This window comes from Ranitomeya imitator, chromosome 2 (genome assembly GCF_032444005.1).
Source record: "Ranitomeya imitator isolate aRanImi1 chromosome 2, aRanImi1.pri, whole genome shotgun sequence".
Lineage (NCBI taxonomy): Eukaryota > Metazoa > Chordata > Amphibia > Anura > Dendrobatidae > Ranitomeya > Ranitomeya imitator.
The window spans coordinates 284250048-284266022 of NC_091283.1; the positions used below are offsets into that span (position 1 = coordinate 284250048).

Here is a 15975-nt window from a genome sequence, read left to right on the forward strand (position 1 = left end):
ACAGCTGTATAATGAGGCCCAGGCTTTATAGTGAAGGGACTGGAGCGAGGGCCTGTTCCCAGGAGCTACAGTCTGAGAAATGGCTAAAAAGCCTCCACTAGGCTCCTGTACAGCTGTATAATGAGGCCCAGGCTTTATAGTGAAGGGACTGGAGCGAGGGCCTGTTCCCAGGAGCTACAGTCTGAGAAATGGCTAAAAAGCCTCCACTAGACTCCTGTACAGCTGTATAATGAGGCCCAGGCTTTATAGTGAAGGGACTGGAGCGAGGGCCTGTTCCCAGGAGCTACAGTCTGAGAAATGGCTAAAAAGCCTCCACTAGGCCCCTGTACAGCTGTATAATGAGGCCCAGGCTTTATAGTGAAGGGACTGGAGCGAGGGCCTGTTCCCGGGAGCTACAGTCTGAGAAATGGCTAAAAAGCCTCCACTAGACTCCTGTACAGCTGTATAATGAGGCCCAGGCTTTATAGTGAAGGGACTGGAGTGAGGGTCTGTTCCCAGGAGCTACAGTCTGAGAAATGGCTAAAAAGCCTCCACTAGACTCCTGTACAGCTGTATAATGAGGCCCAGGCTTTATAGTGAAGGGACTGAAGCGGGGGCCTGTTCCCAGGATCTACAGTCTGATAAATGGCTAAAAAGCCTCCACTAGACTCCTGTACAGCTGTATAATGAGGCCCAGGCTTTATAGTGAAGGGACTGGAGCGAGGGCCTGTTCCCAGGAGCTACAGTCTGAGAAATGGCTAAAAAGCCTCCACTAGGCCCCTGTACAGCTGTATAATGAGGCCCAGGCTTTATAGTGAAGGGACTGGAGCGAGGGCCTGTTCCCAGGAGCTACAGTCTGAGAAATGGCTAAAAAGCCTCCACTAGGCCCCTGTACAGCTGTATAATGAGGCTCAGGCTTTATAGTGAAGGGACTGGAGCGAGGGCCTGTTCCCGGGAGCTACAGTCTGAGAAATGGCTAAAAAGCCTCCACTAGACTCCTGTACAGCTGTATAATGAGGCTCAGGCTTTATAGTGAAGGGACTGGAGCGAGGGCCTGTTCCCAGGAGCTACAGTCTGAGAAATGGCTAAAAAGCCTCCACTAGGCCCCTGTACAGCTGTATAATGAGGCTCAGGCTTTATAGTGAAGGGACTGGAGCGAGGGCCTGTTCCCAGGAGCTACAAACTGAGAAATGGCTAAAAAGCCTCCACTAGACTCCTGTACAGCTGTATAATGAGGCCCAGGCTTTATAGTGAAGGGACTGGAGCGAGGGCCTGTTCCCGGGAGCTACAGTCTGAGAAATGGCTAAAAAGCCTCCACTAGACTCCTGTACAGCTGTATAATGAGGCCCAGGCTTTATAGTGAAGGGACTGGAGTGAGGGTCTGTTCCCAGGAGCTACAGTCTGAGAAATGGCTAAAAAGCCTCCACTAGGCCCCTGTACAGCTGTATAATGAGGCCAAGGCTTTATAGTGAAGGGACTGGAGCGAGGGCCTGTTCCCAGGAGCTACAGTCTGAGAAATGGCTAAAAAGCCTCCACTAGGCCCCTGTACAGCTGTATAATGAGGCCCAGGCTTTATAGTGAAGGGACTGAAGCGGGGGCCTGTTCCCAGGATCTACAGTCTGAGAAATGGCTAAAAAGCCTCCACTAGGCCCCTGTACAGCTGTATAATGAGGCCCAGGCTTTATAGTGAAGGGACTGGAGCGAGGGCCTGTTCCCAGGAGCTACAGTCTGAGAAATGGCTAAAAAGCCTCCACTAGGCTCCTGTACAGCTGTATAATGAGGCCCAGGCTTTATAGTGAAGGGACTGGAGCGAGGGCCTGTTCCCGGGAGCTACAGTCTGAGAAATGGCTAAAAAGCCTCCACTAGACTCCTGTACAGCTGTATAATGAGGCCCAGGCTTTATAGTGAAGGGACTGGAGCGAGGGCCTGTTCCCAGGAGCTACAGTCTGAGAAATGGCTAAAAAGCCTCCACTAGGCCCCTGTACAGCTGTATAATGAGGCCCAGGCTTTATAGTGAAGGGACTGGAGCGAGGGCCTGTTCCCGGGAGCTACAGTCTGAGAAATGGCTAAAAAGCCTCCACTAGACTCCTGTACAGCTGTATAATGAGGCCCAGGCTTTATAGTGAAGGGACTGGAGCGAGGGCCTGTTCCCGGGAGCTACAGTCTGAGAAATGGCTAAAAAGCCTCCACTAGACTCCTGTACAGCTGTATAATGAGGCCCAGGCTTTATAGTGAAGGGACTGGAGCGAGGGCCTGTTCCCAGGAGCTACAGTCTGAGAAATGGCTAAAAAGCCTCCACTAGGCCCCTGTACAGCTGTATAATGAGGCCCAGGCTTTATAGTGAAGGGACTGGAGCGAGGGCCTGTTCCCAGGAGCTACAGTCTGAGAAATGGCTAAAAAGCCTCCACTAGGCTCCTGTACAGCTGTATAATGAGGCCCAGGCTTTATAGTGAAGGGACTGGAGCGAGGGCCTGTTCCCAGGAGCTACAGTCTGAGAAATGGCTAAAAAGCCTCCACTAGACTCCTGTACAGCTGTATAATGAGGCCCAGGCTTTATAGTGAAGGGACTGGAGCGAGGGCCTGTTCCCAGGAGCTACAGTCTGAGAAATGGCTAAAAAGCCTCCACTAGACGCCTGTACAGCTGCATAATGAGGCCCAGGCTTTATAGTGAAGGGACTGGAGTGAGGGCCTGTTCCCAGGAGCTACAGTCTGAGAAATGGCTAAAAAGCCTCCACTAGGCCCCTGTACAGCTGTATAATGAGGCTCAGGCTTTATAGTGAAGGGACTGGAGCGAGGGCCTGTTCCCGGGAGCTACAGTCTGAGAAATGGCTAAAAAGCCTCCACTAGACTCCTGTACAGCTGTATAATGAGGCTCAGGCTTTATAGTGAAGGGACTGGAGCGAGGGCCTGTTCCCAGGAGCTACAGTCTGAGAAATGGCTAAAAAGCCTCCACTAGGCCCCTGTACAGCTGTATAATGAGGCTCAGGCTTTATAGTGAAGGGACTGGAGCGAGGGCCTGTTCCCAGGAGCTACAAACTGAGAAATGGCTAAAAAGCCTCCACTAGACTCCTGTACAGCTGTATAATGAGGCCCAGGCTTTATAGTGAAGGGACTGGAGCGAGGGCCTGTTCCCGGGAGCTACAGTCTGAGAAATGGCTAAAAAGCCTCCACTAGACTCCTGTACAGCTGTATAATGAGGCCCAGGCTTTATAGTGAAGGGACTGGAGTGAGGGTCTGTTCCCAGGAGCTACAGTCTGAGAAATGGCTAAAAAGCCTCCACTAGGCCCCTGTACAGCTGTATAATGAGGCCAAGGCTTTATAGTGAAGGGACTGGAGCGAGGGCCTGTTCCCAGGAGCTACAGTCTGAGAAATGGCTAAAAAGCCTCCACTAGGCCCCTGTACAGCTGTATAATGAGGCCCAGGCTTTATAGTGAAGGGACTGAAGCGGGGGCCTGTTCCCAGGATCTACAGTCTGAGAAATGGCTAAAAAGCCTCCACTAGGCCCCTGTACAGCTGTATAATGAGGCCCAGGCTTTATAGTGAAGGGACTGGAGCGAGGGCCTGTTCCCGGGAGCTACAGTCTGAGAAATGGCTAAAAAGCCTCCACTAGGCTCCTGTACAGCTGTATAATGAGGCCCAGGCTTTATAGTGAAGGGACTGGAGCGAGGGCCTGTTCCCGGGAGCTACAGTCTGAGAAATGGCTAAAAAGCCTCCACTAGACTCCTGTACAGCTGTATAATGAGGCCCAGGCTTTATAGTGAAGGGACTGGAGCGAGGGCCTGTTCCCAGGAGCTACAGTCTGAGAAATGGCTAAAAAGCCTCCACTAGGCCCCTGTACAGCTGTATAATGAGGCCCAGGCTTTATAGTGAAGGGACTGGAGCGAGGGCCTGTTCCCGGGAGCTACAGTCTGAGAAATGGCTAAAAAGCCTCCACTAGACTCCTGTACAGCTGTATAATGAGGCCCAGGCTTTATAGTGAAGGGACTGGAGCGAGGGCCTGTTCCCGGGAGCTACAGTCTGAGAAATGGCTAAAAAGCCTCCACTAGACTCCTGTACAGCTGTATAATGAGGCCCAGGCTTTATAGTGAAGGGACTGGAGCGAGGGCCTGTTCCCAGGAGCTACAGTCTGAGAAATGGCTAAAAAGCCTCCACTAGGCTCCTGTACAGCTGTATAATGAGGCCCAGGCTTTATAGTGAAGGGACTGGAGCGAGGGCCTGTTCCCAGGAGCTACAGTCTGAGAAATGGCTAAAAAGCCTCCACTAGACTCCTGTACAGCTGTATAATGAGGCCCAGGCTTTATAGTGAAGGGACTGGAGCGAGGGCCTGTTCCCAGGAGCTACAGTCTGAGAAATGGCTAAAAAGCCTCCACTAGGCCCCTGTACAGCTGTATAATGAGGCCCAGGCTTTATAGTGAAGGGACTGGAGCGAGGGCCTGTTCCCGGGAGCTACAGTCTGAGAAATGGCTAAAAAGCCTCCACTAGACTCCTGTACAGCTGTATAATGAGGCCCAGGCTTTATAGTGAAGGGACTGGAGTGAGGGTCTGTTCCCAGGAGCTACAGTCTGAGAAATGGCTAAAAAGCCTCCACTAGACTCCTGTACAGCTGTATAATGAGGCCCAGGCTTTATAGTGAAGGGACTGAAGCGGGGGCCTGTTCCCAGGATCTACAGTCTGATAAATGGCTAAAAAGCCTCCACTAGACTCCTGTACAGCTGTATAATGAGGCCCAGGCTTTATAGTGAAGGGACTGGAGCGAGGGCCTGTTCCCAGGAGCTACAGTCTGAGAAATGGCTAAAAAGCCTCCACTAGGCCCCTGTACAGCTGTATAATGAGGCCCAGGCTTTATAGTGAAGGGACTGGAGCGAGGGCCTGTTCCCAGGAGCTACAGTCTGAGAAATGGCTAAAAAGCCTCCACTAGGCCCCTGTACAGCTGTATAATGAGGCTCAGGCTTTATAGTGAAGGGACTGGAGCGAGGGCCTGTTCCCGGGAGCTACAGTCTGAGAAATGGCTAAAAAGCCTCCACTAGACTCCTGTACAGCTGTATAATGAGGCTCAGGCTTTATAGTGAAGGGACTGGAGCGAGGGCCTGTTCCCAGGAGCTACAGTCTGAGAAATGGCTAAAAAGCCTCCACTAGGCCCCTGTACAGCTGTATAATGAGGCTCAGGCTTTATAGTGAAGGGACTGGAGCGAGGGCCTGTTCCCAGGAGCTACAAACTGAGAAATGGCTAAAAAGCCTCCACTAGACTCCTGTACAGCTGTATAATGAGGCCCAGGCTTTATAGTGAAGGGACTGGAGCGAGGGCCTGTTCCCGGGAGCTACAGTCTGAGAAATGGCTAAAAAGCCTCCACTAGACTCCTGTACAGCTGTATAATGAGGCCCAGGCTTTATAGTGAAGGGACTGGAGTGAGGGTCTGTTCCCAGGAGCTACAGTCTGAGAAATGGCTAAAAAGCCTCCACTAGGCCCCTGTACAGCTGTATAATGAGGCCAAGGCTTTATAGTGAAGGGACTGGAGCGAGGGCCTGTTCCCAGGAGCTACAGTCTGAGAAATGGCTAAAAAGCCTCCACTAGGCCCCTGTACAGCTGTATAATGAGGCCCAGGCTTTATAGTGAAGGGACTGAAGCGGGGGCCTGTTCCCAGGATCTACAGTCTGAGAAATGGCTAAAAAGCCTCCACTAGGCCCCTGTACAGCTGTATAATGAGGCCCAGGCTTTATAGTGAAGGGACTGGAGCGAGGGCCTGTTCCCAGGAGCTACAGTCTGAGAAATGGCTAAAAAGCCTCCACTAGGCTCCTGTACAGCTGTATAATGAGGCCCAGGCTTTATAGTGAAGGGACTGGAGCGAGGGCCTGTTCCCGGGAGCTACAGTCTGAGAAATGGCTAAAAAGCCTCCACTAGACTCCTGTACAGCTGTATAATGAGGCCCAGGCTTTATAGTGAAGGGACTGGAGCGAGGGCCTGTTCCCAGGAGCTACAGTCTGAGAAATGGCTAAAAAGCCTCCACTAGGCCCCTGTACAGCTGTATAATGAGGCCCAGGCTTTATAGTGAAGGGACTGGAGCGAGGGCCTGTTCCCGGGAGCTACAGTCTGAGAAATGGCTAAAAAGCCTCCACTAGACTCCTGTACAGCTGTATAATGAGGCCCAGGCTTTATAGTGAAGGGACTGGAGCGAGGGCCTGTTCCCGGGAGCTACAGTCTGAGAAATGGCTAAAAAGCCTCCACTAGACTCCTGTACAGCTGTATAATGAGGCCCAGGCTTTATAGTGAAGGGACTGGAGCGAGGGCCTGTTCCCAGGAGCTACAGTCTGAGAAATGGCTAAAAAGCCTCCACTAGGCCCCTGTACAGCTGTATAATGAGGCCCAGGCTTTATAGTGAAGGGACTGGAGCGAGGGCCTGTTCCCAGGAGCTACAGTCTGAGAAATGGCTAAAAAGCCTCCACTAGGCTCCTGTACAGCTGTATAATGAGGCCCAGGCTTTATAGTGAAGGGACTGGAGCGAGGGCCTGTTCCCAGGAGCTACAGTCTGAGAAATGGCTAAAAAGCCTCCACTAGACTCCTGTACAGCTGTATAATGAGGCCCAGGCTTTATAGTGAAGGGACTGGAGCGAGGGCCTGTTCCCAGGAGCTACAGTCTGAGAAATGGCTAAAAAGCCTCCACTAGACGCCTGTACAGCTGCATAATGAGGCCCAGGCTTTATAGTGAAGGGACTGGAGTGAGGGCCTGTTCCCAGGAGCTACAGTCTGAGAAATGGCTAAAAAGCCTCCACTAGGCCCCTGTACAGCTGTATAATGAGGCTCAGGCTTTATAGTGAAGGGACTGGAGCGAGGGCCTGTTCCCGGGAGCTACAGTCTGAGAAATGGCTAAAAAGCCTCCACTAGACTCCTGTACAGCTGTATAATGAGGCTCAGGCTTTATAGTGAAGGGACTGGAGCGAGGGCCTGTTCCCAGGAGCTACAGTCTGAGAAATGGCTAAAAAGCCTCCACTAGGCCCCTGTACAGCTGTATAATGAGGCTCAGGCTTTATAGTGAAGGGACTGGAGCGAGGGCCTGTTCCCAGGAGCTACAAACTGAGAAATGGCTAAAAAGCCTCCACTAGACTCCTGTACAGCTGTATAATGAGGCCCAGGCTTTATAGTGAAGGGACTGGAGCGAGGGCCTGTTCCCGGGAGCTACAGTCTGAGAAATGGCTAAAAAGCCTCCACTAGACTCCTGTACAGCTGTATAATGAGGCCCAGGCTTTATAGTGAAGGGACTGGAGTGAGGGTCTGTTCCCAGGAGCTACAGTCTGAGAAATGGCTAAAAAGCCTCCACTAGGCCCCTGTACAGCTGTATAATGAGGCCAAGGCTTTATAGTGAAGGGACTGGAGCGAGGGCCTGTTCCCAGGAGCTACAGTCTGAGAAATGGCTAAAAAGCCTCCACTAGGCCCCTGTACAGCTGTATAATGAGGCCCAGGCTTTATAGTGAAGGGACTGAAGCGGGGGCCTGTTCCCAGGATCTACAGTCTGAGAAATGGCTAAAAAGCCTCCACTAGGCCCCTGTACAGCTGTATAATGAGGCCCAGGCTTTATAGTGAAGGGACTGGAGCGAGGGCCTGTTCCCGGGAGCTACAGTCTGAGAAATGGCTAAAAAGCCTCCACTAGGCTCCTGTACAGCTGTATAATGAGGCCCAGGCTTTATAGTGAAGGGACTGGAGCGAGGGCCTGTTCCCGGGAGCTACAGTCTGAGAAATGGCTAAAAAGCCTCCACTAGACTCCTGTACAGCTGTATAATGAGGCCCAGGCTTTATAGTGAAGGGACTGGAGCGAGGGCCTGTTCCCAGGAGCTACAGTCTGAGAAATGGCTAAAAAGCCTCCACTAGGCCCCTGTACAGCTGTATAATGAGGCCCAGGCTTTATAGTGAAGGGACTGGAGCGAGGGCCTGTTCCCGGGAGCTACAGTCTGAGAAATGGCTAAAAAGCCTCCACTAGACTCCTGTACAGCTGTATAATGAGGCCCAGGCTTTATAGTGAAGGGACTGGAGCGAGGGCCTGTTCCCGGGAGCTACAGTCTGAGAAATGGCTAAAAAGCCTCCACTAGACTCCTGTACAGCTGTATAATGAGGCCCAGGCTTTATAGTGAAGGGACTGGAGCGAGGGCCTGTTCCCAGGAGCTACAGTCTGAGAAATGGCTAAAAAGCCTCCACTAGGCCCCTGTACAGCTGTATAATGAGGCCCAGGCTTTATAGTGAAGGGACTGGAGCGAGGGCCTGTTCCCAGGAGCTACAGTCTGAGAAATGGCTAAAAAGCCTCCACTAGGCTCCTGTACAGCTGTATAATGAGGCCCAGGCTTTATAGTGAAGGGACTGGAGCGAGGGCCTGTTCCCAGGAGCTACAGTCTGAGAAATGGCTAAAAAGCCTCCACTAGACTCCTGTACAGCTGTATAATGAGGCCCAGGCTTTATAGTGAAGGGACTGGAGCGAGGGCCTGTTCCCAGGAGCTACAGTCTGAGAAATGGCTAAAAAGCCTCCACTAGACGCCTGTACAGCTGCATAATGAGGCCCAGGCTTTATAGTGAAGGGACTGGAGTGAGGGCCTGTTCCCAGGAGCTACAGTCTGAGAAATGGCTAAAAAGCCTCCACTAGACGCCTGTACAGCTGCATAATGAGGCCCGGGCTTTATAGTGAAGCGACTGGAGCTAGAAAAGTGGGAAAAGTAGCACAATGTCCAAGAGCCGGACTGCCCATCACTGACCTGCAGAGCTGCCACCACATATATGGCTGCTATGTGCCCAGACGGTAGGGTAAATGCTAGAGTGTATGGGCTCCTTCCAGGTGTGACGTCATTTCCGGGGGGGCGTGTCCTATTTGGAAGGGGCGTGTTTTCAGTCACATCATGAAGGCGGCAAAGCAAAGCAGCATGATTCTAGCTTGTGGACGCCATGGCACATGGAGGTTAGTGGTTTCAGGGTGAAAAAATGCTACTTGCTGCTCGCTATTGGGGGGAGGCTCTGTTGTGGGCGACCTGCTTGTCTGTGTGGGGGGCACCGCTGCTGCTGTGGGGGACCCCTGTGGTAGGCTTTGTGGGGGGGCACCGCTGCTGCTGTGGGGGACCACCGTGGGGGACCCCCGTTGTGGACTTTGTGGGGGGGCACCGCTGCTCTGGGGCACCGCCGTGGTGGGGGGGGCACCGCTGCTGCTGTGGGGGACCCCTGTGGTGGGGGGGCACCGCTGCTGCTGTGGGGGACCCCCGTGGTGGGCTTTGTAGGGGGGGGCACCGCTGCTGCTGTGGGGGACCCCTGTGGTGGGCTTTGTGGGGGGGGGGGGCATCGCTGCTGCCGGCCGGCTGTTGTTGGGGGGGCACCGCTGCTGCTGTGGGGGACCCCCGTGGTGGGCTTTGTGGGGGGGGCACCGCTGTTGCTGTGGGGGACCCTCGTGGTGGGCTTTGTGGGGGGGGCACCGCTGCTGCTGTGGGGGACCCCCGTGGTGGGCTTTGTGGGGGGGCACCGCTGCTGCTGTGGGGGAACCCCGTGGTGGGCTTTGTGGGGGGGCACCGCTGCTGCTGTGGGGGACCCCCGTGGTGGGCTTTGTGGGGGGGCACCGCTGCTGCTGTGGGGGACCCCCGTGGTGGGCTTTGTGGGGAGGGGGCACCGCTGCTGCTGTGGGGGACCCCTGTGGTGGCCTTTGTGGGGGGGGGGCACCGCTGCTGCCGGCCGGCTGTTGTGGGGGGGCCACCTCTGCTGCTGTGGTGGGCTTTGTGGGGGGGGCACCGCTGCTGCTGTGGTGGGCTTTGTGGGGGGGGGCACCGCTGCTGCTGTGGGGGACCCCCGTGGTGGGCTTTGTGGGGGGGCACCGCTGCTGCTGTGGGGGACCCCCGTGGTGGGCATTGTGGGGGGGGCACCGCTGCTGCTGTGGGGGACCCCCGTGGTGGGCTTTGTGGGGGGCACCGCTGCTGCTGTGGGGGACCCCCGTGGTGGGCTTTGTGGGGGGGGGCACCGCTGCTGCTGTGGGGGACCCCCGTGGTGGGCTTTGTGGGGGGGCACCGCTGCTGCTGTCGGGGACCCCTGTGGTGGGGGGGCACCGCTGCTGCTGTGGGGGACCCCCATGGTGGGCTTTGTGGGGGGGGCACCGCTGCTGCTTTGGGGGACCCCTGTGGTGGGCTTTGTGGGGGGGGGGGCACCGCTGCTGCCGGCCGGCTGTTGTGGGGGGGCCACCTCTGCTGCTGTGGGGGACCCCCGTGGTGGGCTTTGTGGGGGGGGCACCGCTGCTGCTGTGGGGGACCCCCATGGTGGGCTTTGTGGGGGGGGCACCGCTGCTGCTTTGGGGGACCCCTGTGGTGGGCTTTGTGGGGGGGGGGGCACCGCTGCTGCCGGCCGGCTGTTGTGGGGGGGCCACCTCTGCTGCTGTGGGGGACCCCCGTGGTGGGCTTTGTGGGGGGGGCACCGCTGCTGCTGTGGGGGACCCCCGTGGTGGGCTTTGTGGGGGGGGGCACCGCTGCTGCTGTGGGGGACCCCCGTGGTGGGCTTTGTGGGGGGGGGCACCGCTGCTGCTGTGGGGGACCCCCGTGGTGGGCTTTGTGGGGGGGCACCGCTGCTGCTGTGGGGAACCCCCGTGGTGGGCTTTGTGGGGGGGCACCGCTGCTGCTGTGGGGGACCCCCGTGGTGGGCTTTGTGGGGGGGCACCGCTGCTGCTTTGGGGGACCCCTGTGGTGGGCTTTGTGGGGGGGGGCACCGCTGCTGCCGGCCGGCTGTTGTGGGGGGGCCACCTCTGCTGCTGTGGGGGACCCCCGTGGTGGGCTTTGTGGGGGGGGGACCGCTGCTGCTGTGGTGGGCTTTGTGGGGGGGCACCGCTGCTGCTGTGGGGGACCTCTGTGGTAGGCTTTGTGGGGGGGCACCGCTGCTGCTGTGGGGGACCCCCGTGGTGGGCTTTGTGGGGGGGGGGCACCGCTGCTGCTGTGGGGGACCCCTGTGGTGGGCTTTGTGGGGGGGGGCACCGCTGCTGCTGTGGGGGACCCCTGTGGTGGGGGGGCACTGCTGCTGCTGTGGGGAACCCCCGTGGTGGGCTTTGTGGGGGGGCACCGCTGCTGCTGTGGGGGACCCCCGTGGTGGGCTTTGTGGGGGCGGAACCGCTGCTGCTGTGGGGGACCCCTGTGGTGGGCTTTGTGGGGGGGCACCGCTGCTGCTGTGGGGGACCCCCGTGGTGGGGGGGGGGCACCGCTGCTGCTGTGGGGGACCCCTGTGGTGGGCTTTGTGGGGGGGGCACCGCTGCTGCTGTGGGGGACCCCCGTGGTGGGCTTTGTGGGGGGGGCACCGCTGCTGCTGTGGGGAACCCCCGTGGTGGGCTTTGTGGGGGGGCACCGCTGCTGCTGTGGGGGACCCCCGTGGTGGGCTTTGTGGGGGGGCACCGCTGCTGCTTTGGGGGACCCCTGTGGTGGGCTTTGTGGGGGGGGGGGGCACCGCTGCTGCCGGCCGGCTGTTGTGGGGGGGCCACCTCTGCTGCTGTGGGGGACCCCCGTGGTGGGCTTTGTGGGGGGGGGCACCGCTGCTGCTGTGGGGGACCCCTGTGGTGGGCTTTGTGGGGGGGCACCGCTGCTGCTGTGGGGGACCTCTGTGGTAGGCTTTGTGGGGGGGCACAGCTGCTGCTGTGGGGGACCCCCGTGGTGGGCTTTGTGGGGGGGGGGGGGCACCGCTGCTGCTGTGGGGGACCCCTGTGGTGGGCTTTGTGGGGGGGGGGCACCGCTGCTGCTGTGGGGGACCCCTGTGGTGGGGGGGCACTGCTGCTGCTGTGGGGAACCCCCGTGGTGGGCTTTGTGGGGGGGCACCGCTGCTGCTGTGGGGGACCCCCGTGGTGGGCTTTGTGGGGGCGGCACCGCTGCTGCTGTGGGGGACCCCTGTGGTGGGCTTTGTGGGGGGGCACCGCTGCTGCTGTGGGGGACCCCCGTGGTGGGGGGGGGGGCACCGCTGCTGCTGTGGGGGACCCCTGTGGTGGGCTTTGTGGGGGGGGCACCGCTGCTGCTGTGGGGGACCCCCGTGGTGGGGGGGCACCGCTGCTGCTGTGGGGGACCCCCGTGGTGGGGGGGCACCGCTGCTGCTGTGGGGGGACCCCTGTGGTGGGCTTTGTGGGGGGGCACCGCTGCTGCTGTGGGGGACCCCCGTGGTGGTGGTGGGGGGGCACCGCTGCTGCTGTGGGGGACCCCCGTGGTGGGCTTTGTGGGGGGGGCACCGCTGCTGCTGTGGTGGACCCCCGTGGTGGGCTTTGTGGGGGGGCTCCGCTGCTGCTTTGGGGGACCCCTGTGGTGGGCTTTGTGGGGGGAGGGCACCGCTGCTGCCGGCCGGCTGTTGTGGGGGGGCCACCTCTGCTGCTGTCTGTTGTGGGGGGCACCTGCTGCTGCTGGCTGTTGTGGGGGGACCCCTGTGGTGAGATTTGGGGGGGCACCTACTGCTGCTGGCTGTTGTGGGGGGCACCTGCTGCTGCTGGATGTTGTGGGGGACCCCTGTGGTGGGATGTTGTGGGGGGACCCCTGTGGTGAGATTTGGGGGGGCACCTACTGCTGCTGGCTGTTGTGGGGGTCACCTGCTGCTGCTGGCTATTGTGGTGGGACCCCTGTGGTGGGATTTTGGGGGGCACCTGCTGCTGCTGACTATTGTGGGGGACCCCTGTGGTTGGATTTTGGGGGGCACCTGCTGGCTGTTGGGGGGGACCCCTGTGGTGGGGTTTGGAGGTGACCTGCTTACGGGGTGGACCCCTTTTAGTGGGGGACCCCTGTTGTGGGATTTGAGGGCTATCTGCTTGTGGGATGTGGGGGGAGACCTGCTGCAGGCTATTGGGGGACCCCTGTGGTGGGACGTGGGGAGGCGACCTGCCTGTGGTGGGACGTGGGGAGGCGACCTGCCTGTGGTGGGACGTGGGGAGGCGACCTGCCTGTGGTGGGACGTGGGGAGGCGACCTGCCTGTGGTGGGACGTGGGGAGGCGACCTGCCTGTGGTGGGACGTGGGGAGGCGACCTGCCTGTGGTGGGACGTGGGGAGGCGACCTGCCTGTGGTGGGACGTGGGGAGGCGACCTGCCTGTGGTGGGACGTGGGGAGGCGACCTGCCTGTGGTGGGACGTGGGGAGGCGACCTGCCTGTGGTGGGACGTGGGGAGGCGACCTGCCTGTGGTGGGACGTGGGGAGGCGACCTGCCTGTGGTGGGACGTGGGGAGGCGACCTGCCTGTGGTGGGACGTGGGGAGGCGACCTGCCTGTGGTGGGACGTGGGGAGGCGACCTGCCTGTGGTGGGACGTGGGGAGGCGACCTGCCTGTGGTGGGACGTGGGGAGGCGACCTGCCTGTGGTGGGACGTGGGGAGGCGACCTGCCTGTGGTGGGACGTGGGGAGGCGACCTGCCTGTGGTGGGACGTGGGGAGGCGACCTGCCTGTGGTGGGACGTGGGGAGGCGACCTGCCTGTGGTGGGACGTGGGGAGGCGACCTGCCGCTTACGGACGGATCCCCTTTATTGGGGGGCGACCTGCTTATGGGTTGGGTTTGGGGGGCTGATGAGGGCTTAGGCTGGGTGGAGTGGACGTCCGATAAGAGTTTAGGCTGGGTCGGGGGTGGACGTCCGATGGGGGGTTTGTGCTGGGTGGGGTGTCTGCGTCTGATGGGGGTGTGTGCTGGATGGGGGGGTCCACATCCTGTGGGGGTTTGGCCGTCCGGTGGGGGTTTATTATTGGGTGGGCGTGGTGTGCGATGGGAGTAATGCTTGGAGGAGGGGTGGACGTCCGATGGGGGTTTATGCTGGGGGGTTAAGCTGGGGTGGCATCCGATTGGGGGTGTGTCTGATGGGATTTATGGTTGGGGGCAGGGGGCGTCATATGGGGATTTACGCTTGTGGGAGGGAATGTCTGGTGGGCTTTGGGTTTATCCTGTGGGGTCTGCTGGTTAATGTGAGGTGGAGGTTTCTGACTGGAGGAGTGAGGTTATGCTGTGTGGCCTTCTGGTTGATGTGGGGGAGCTAATGCTTCATTGGGGTACACAAAAAAAAAATGGGTGTATGCTGCTTATGCTATGCAAAAAAAAAATTTAGGTATTTCCTGTAGAGGAGGGTACACCACCAACTAGCACGAAGCTAATCTGTTTTAACTTAATGTCAGTAGGAGGAAGACATGGGTCTGGACCGCCCAGCCCAGTTTAGGCCTTAGGTTTTGGGAGGTTTTTTTATTAACGATTTTTCTTTTTAATTTTTTTTTTCTTCCCAGATATGGCTTTTGAGGGCGACAGTGGAATTGTCACTCTAATCTCCCACCTAGAATTGTCACTACCATATCATCTGTGGTCTACGAGGCAAGCCCCTAACACATCAAGAGTGTTTGGGGTTCCCCGGAGGACCGTTCATGCCACGAATCGCCCTACCCTCTCGCCTCTCTGCGTCCAGGTTATTCCATGCCCGTCTTCATCATCGCTCTGCGAAAAAGGATTTGTGATCTTAAGGACTGGTATATCCTACGAGGCAGTAAGGGGGCTACTTTAAAAAAAAAAAAAAAAAACACAGGACAAATATGTCCTAGTTTTCCCCTGAGCAATGTGGACGTCTCCTGAGGAAACCTTCCTATTCATGCAGCCTCCACGTTTTCCAGAGGCTCCAGTGACCTTGCTCTTAAAATATCCAGGCTTTGGTCTAGGCCTTCTCTGGTGGCCGGTCCACACCGCCAGCGCCCTGAACAATCATGCACGCCAACTTTCTAGTGCGTCCTACTCTGCGCCTATCAGTTTAAGAGTACTTCGCTTCTGCAACAGAGGACTAAAGTCTGCCTCCCAAGAGATCTGTTCAAATTTGGTTGTTTTGGAAATGTTCTGTCCAAAAAAAAAAAAACGACGGGACAACTTCCTGACCCGCCAGGAAAAGACGAGACCTTCCTTTAGGCCAGCTCCCTCCTGGCATCCATGAACCCACCAGTACTGGTCTGCTAGGCCTGGATCTAGCAGACTCTCTTCGACATGATGGGGCATTCCCACCTTGGATGTTTCTCAGGATCGGCTGCCGTGTCCTTCACAATTCAAGGCCGGTATTATGATCTCAGGTCCGGGACACCGAAATCTCAGACACCGGAGGCAGGCCTGAGGGGGGGCTTCAGAGCCGCATACCCTACCGACAGTCCTGCCCGCATGCACCAACAGCATATTACATTTTTACAATACTTTAGAAATGCATAAAATGAAACAAGCAAAGGCATAAAATGAAACAAGGAAAGGCATAAAGTTTTTCTATGCAAAAAAAGGCAGTTTTATAAAATTAGAAATATTTCTATATCTATTGTTAAAATGATATTTATCCAGTATTTCTATAAGTAAAAGTCTGAGATTTCTGTGAGAAATGGTAATTGTTTACCTCTTAAACCAGTTCTGAATGTAAATAAAACATTGCTCTGATTAAGTCTCCACATTGTATTTGTCTTTCATTTCATGCGTAGGGCAGGACAAGCCCATGATGTATCTGTGTAAAGCTAGGTTCACATTGCGTTAATGGGTTAACGCTAACGGACTGCGTTGCACGGCGAAAATGTCGAAATTAACGCCGTGCAACGGGTCCGTTAGCGCACCCATGGACAGCAATGTTACTTTTAGCTGAAGCGCATCACTAGCGCATGCCATTTTCGGCACGCGCTAGCTATGTGCCGTTCTTTTGAGGCCCGTTCCTCGCTACCGCAGATCAGGGATCTGCGCTAGCGGGGAGGGTGAACGCCGACCCTCTAGAAACATTGCGTTAGCGCAATCCGCTAGCGCTATGCGCTTAACGGATTGCACTAACGCAATGTGAACCTAGCGTAAGACGTATAATAGCCTTGGGCTGGTTTAACACCAGCATTCGGCAGGGCTGCGAATGGCAGCCTTCTTCCTCTGTTAAGCCCCGCCCAATGCCGCACCTCTTCCTTCAGTTCCGCCTACGTCTGCATGCGTCCTGCATACCCTATCTTTAACATTGGGTACGCAGGCCAAGCGGATGCCTCTGCATGCGTTGTTTTAATGCTGCGCCGACCGC

General features: G+C 57.4%; 1 protein-coding gene and 1 long non-coding RNA gene across 2 annotated transcripts in view; one reads left to right on the forward strand and one right to left on the reverse strand.

Annotated features, from left to right (window-relative positions):
• The window catches only part of LOC138663180 (oocyte zinc finger protein XlCOF22-like), an 84990-nt gene extending 76213 nt beyond the window's left edge, over positions 1-8777 (reverse strand). Inside the window, exon 1 of the mRNA XM_069749331.1 lies at positions 8713-8777. The gene's annotated coding sequence lies outside the window, so the exon portion shown is untranslated. The remainder of the gene's footprint in view (positions 1-8712) is intronic.
• A 44-nt stretch (positions 8778-8821) lies between these two features.
• Positions 8822-15374, forward strand: LOC138663181 (uncharacterized). The gene is made up of 2 exons (XR_011318126.1): positions 8822-8912; positions 14195-15374. It is a non-coding gene; the product is annotated as an uncharacterized lncRNA (long non-coding RNA).
• Positions 15375-15975: the final 601 nt, after the last annotated feature.